The sequence below is a fragment of the Dromiciops gliroides genome, chromosome 4 (assembly GCF_019393635.1).
Source record: "Dromiciops gliroides isolate mDroGli1 chromosome 4, mDroGli1.pri, whole genome shotgun sequence".
Classification (NCBI taxonomy): domain Eukaryota; kingdom Metazoa; phylum Chordata; class Mammalia; order Microbiotheria; family Microbiotheriidae; genus Dromiciops; species Dromiciops gliroides.
Genome location: NC_057864.1, coordinates 38568261 through 38572632, shown reverse-complemented (window position 1 = coordinate 38572632; position 4372 = coordinate 38568261).

Sequence of the window (4372 nt, the reverse complement as noted above, 5' to 3'; positions counted from 1 at the left end):
TATGAGAAATCAATACACAATAAAGCAAATCCAAATGAATAAAAAAATAGAGGGCCATATGAAATCTTTCCTTGAAAAAACAGCTGACCTGGAAAATAGATCCAGGAGAGGTAATATAAAAATCATTGGACTACCTGAAAATCATGATCAAAATAAGAGCTTAGACATCATCTTCCAAGAAATTGTCAGGGAAAAGTACCCTCATATTCTAGAAGCAGACGGTAAAATAGAAATTGAAAGAATCCACCAATCACCTCCTGAAAGAGATACAAAAAAGGAAAACTTCCAAGAATATTATAGCCAAATTCCAGAGCTCCCAGGTCAAAGAGAAAATATTGCAAGCTGCCAAAAGTACTGTGGAGACCCAGACAGGATAGCTCAAGATCTAGCAGTTTCTACATGAAAGGATAGGAGGGCATGGAATATGATATTCTGGAGGGCAAAGGAACTGAGGTTACAACCAAAAATCACCTACCCAGAAAAATATTATAATCTTTCAGGTGAAAAATGGGACTTCAATGAAAAAGAGGACTTTCAGGCATTCATGATGAAAGGACCTGAACTGAATAGAAAATTTGACTTTCAAATACAATACCCTAGAGAAACATAAAAAAGGTAAGCAGGAGAAAGAATTCATGAGGGATATTAACATTCCTACATGGGAAGATAATGCTTCTAACTCATAAGAACTTTCTCATTATTAGGACAGCTGAAAGGAATATATTTAGAGGGCACAGGTGTGGATTGAATATGAAGGGATGATATCTGTAAAGCACTTATTTTTTGTTGAATACTTGTTTTTTCATGGGGCAGGCAGCATGGGGTGGCTTATGTCTGGGGACCGATTTGGGCTCAGAGCCTCCTGGGTCTAGGGCTGGTACTTTGTCCACTGTCACCTAGTTGACTCATGATGACATCTTTAAAATAAAGTTAAGGGGTAAGAGGAATGCACTAGAAGAAAGGGAAAGGGAGAGGTGGAAGGTGGTAAAGTAGCTCACATAAAAGAAACAAGAAAAAGCTTATGGAGTGGAGGAGAAGATGGGGAAAGAACGGGAGAATGAGTGAGCCTTACTCTTATCAGAATTGGCTCAAAGAAGGAATAACACACACTCAAGTGGGTATAGTAATATGTTTTGCTCAGAGGAAAATTGGGAGGGGAAGGGGATAAGGGAGGAAGAGGTGAAGGAAGGGAGTACAAATTTGGGGAGGGCACAGTAAAAAGCAAAACACTTTTGGGGAGAGATAGTGTGAAAGACGATAGAAAATAGAGTAAATATCAAGGGTAGGGAATAAGATGGAGGGTAATACAGTTAGCAGTAGTACCTATGAAAGAAATAATGAGCAGGATTCTATCAGAAGAATGTATGAAAAATTCAAATTATCAACAGAGAAAGAACTGATGGTATCTCAATACAGACTGAAGTATAATTTTATTTGTTAGTTCCTCTTTCTAAAGTTATTTTGTCTGTTTTCTTTCACAACCTGACTAATGTGAAGATGTTTTTCATGACTGCATATGTATGACTTATACTGAATTGCTTGATTTCATAGGAAGGGTTGAGGAGGGAGTGAAGAAGAACTTTTGGAAGACAAAGTTTTAAAAAATCAATGTGAAAAAATTAGTTTTTACATGTCACTTGGGGAAAATTCTAAATGGTAAATGGTTGTTGGGTGTTAGCTCTTCCTTTAGACTATGAGCTCTATGGTAGCATGAACTCTCTGCCTTTCTTTTCTACCTCTGTGTTTATCACAGTGCCTGGCACACAGTAGGTCCCTAATAAACGCTTCTTGATTTGGGAAAAAACCTTTAAGGGTAAGTCCATTATATCATGAACAGGGAAGATCTTCCTAATTACCTAATTAACCCCTCCCCCACCAAGTTTACTTTTGAATTTTTCATACCAATGGATGAATCATTGTACCTTCATATTGGCTGCCTTTTCTGGGTCAGTTTGCTCACAGCAAATCCTGACTTGGATTCTAGCTCACTCTCATAACCTTCAAAGCTAACCAGGTCATAGACAACTCCAATACCCTTTCACTTAATAAAAGAAATAGATGGTGTAACAGAGACAGAATTAGAGGCAAGGCCACTCACTCCTCATTTCATGATAGCTCTAGGAGAGGGCCTAAGCTCTTCACCACAGTGCCTGGCATGTAGTAAGAACTGAATAAATGCTTATTTTTCAAACCCCAATACAGAATCTAATGTCTTCTCAAATTCAGTTCCTAAGATGGGGGAGGACTTTCTGAGTACTTTTTATTTCCAGGAAAGAACACTTGAAAATTTGGAATATTTGACTGCCTCAGAAAAATTCCACAGGACAACCTTTATATTATCTTCCTTCTTCATCATGTTTCTCAGCATTCTCAGCCTTTCTTAAACCCCCAGTATAACCTTTGAGACCTTAATCTTGGGGTCATTCATTTCAGGTCAATGGTTTTCCTCAACCCCCCAGTGCTTTGGGGAGGTCTGCATTCATCTCTCTTTCAGTACTTGAAGAGCCCTTACCTGTGACTCACCTGCATACCTCAATACATCATAGAACAATACCCACTAAACCTTCAACCTCCCTTAGTGTTTGTGAGAAATGATCTCCTGGTTAATAATTGAAAAGACAAAGATATATTTATAGTATATTATTACTCATAAACCAACCCACCCAAATGTCCCCTTTGTGTCACACATTCTTATGATATAGATGCTCTCCCAGTTATACTTTGGGGGGTTTTTTAAAACATCTTTTGGCACTTATGCCCCCCCCCATTTCAGTACCTTGGAAAAACCTATCTCTGGTCTGAGACCAATATCCCACTTGTGACTCGACCATAGTTTGCCATTCTGGTCCAGGGAGACTTAATATTCTAGACCTGTCTGAGGCAACTGAGTGAACTTTTATCTTGATTTCATAGAACATAAAATACTGACCTGAACATTAAGGAGAACTCTGGTAAGAGGAACAATGTGAGAGGATTCTTCTGGGCAGACACTAGGAGATAAATAGGAGACATGGAGGAGATAGACTGGAGTCAGACTGATGTGCATGTTTCCTTCTCCTCTGAAGTCCTCTGTGCTCTGGCCCTTTCCCACCAGGACCAACATGCAGGTTCTTTCTGGTAATGATGGTTAAGAAAAGTTTGGGGAATGAGATGGAGGATGTTGGGATCTAATTTGTCTAAGTGAGACTAAGTTACTGGACTCATTGCTTCTTCTCTCTCCCTATTAAAGGAAACTTAACTCAAAGCCCAGATGGAACAGGAGACAATTACTTCCTGGTTCCTTTTGTCCAAGGGAGAGGAGGAGAAAGAAAAGGTAAAGAGACAAGGTCCACAAAAAAAAATACGCAAAAAGAAAAAAGAGAGAGACAGATAGATAGACAAGCTATTTGTTTCTCATGGGCTGCTAGACTGGCCAGTACCTGAACTTTGTTTTCTTACTGTTTCCTCTTTGAATAGTTTTGTCTTTTCATTCTTCTGTTATAAAACAATTTTCCTTGAAATCTACCTGCACTAAAGTATCTTATTTTCTGGTTCTGGTTGATTATGAGAGAATGGAGAGGTTTTCCTTCTGGAGACATAGCAAACACTGAACTCATTCATCAGAAGGTTAGGTCTGGTGGGAGAGGCCCCTGAATCCATTTTGATCAGAGAGAAAGTCTGGGGACCATCTTTATCCCTTAGGTCTAATAAGGTCCTAAAGGATCCACAGTGATAAAAGCCCAGGTAAAATGAAGCCTAAGGAAGTTCAGATTGGAATGGTTGGAATGTTATGCTGGTTTACTTTTGAGGTCCTGTTGCCACAGGGCACTGAGGCTGCTGAACTTTGGGATGGGGGCGACTTTCAGCTTTCTCCTGGTGCCTGAAGGGTTTCTAGCATCAAATCCTATTTCCTGTCAGACCTGAAAAACATTGCCCAGGACCATCATTGTTATTTTGCATTTATTATTTTGGAAATAAGATGTTCTTTTTCTTCATCTCTCTCCCTCTCCCTCTTCCTCTCCCTCTCTATCTCTCCCCATAAAATAGGGACTGGGACTAAGATTTAATTAGAACAATGATCATATTTATAAGGAAATCCCTCTTACAAATGGAGGTCAGCATCTTCTCTGTAATTTATAGTCCTGGAAAGTTGTCTAGGACACTGAGAAGTAAAATGACTTATCCGTGGTCAAACTTTATGGTAGGACTTGAACTCAGGTCTTCTTGCTCCAAAGCAAGATTTCTATAATTCATAACATCATGCATGACCACATGTTTCTCTCTTCAAATACACATGGGAACTCATGTTCATACTTTATGCTTCTTACATGTTTGATATGTAAAGCTTATGGGGCTCTATATCTGATTTATATAAAGACACATTTCACAATAA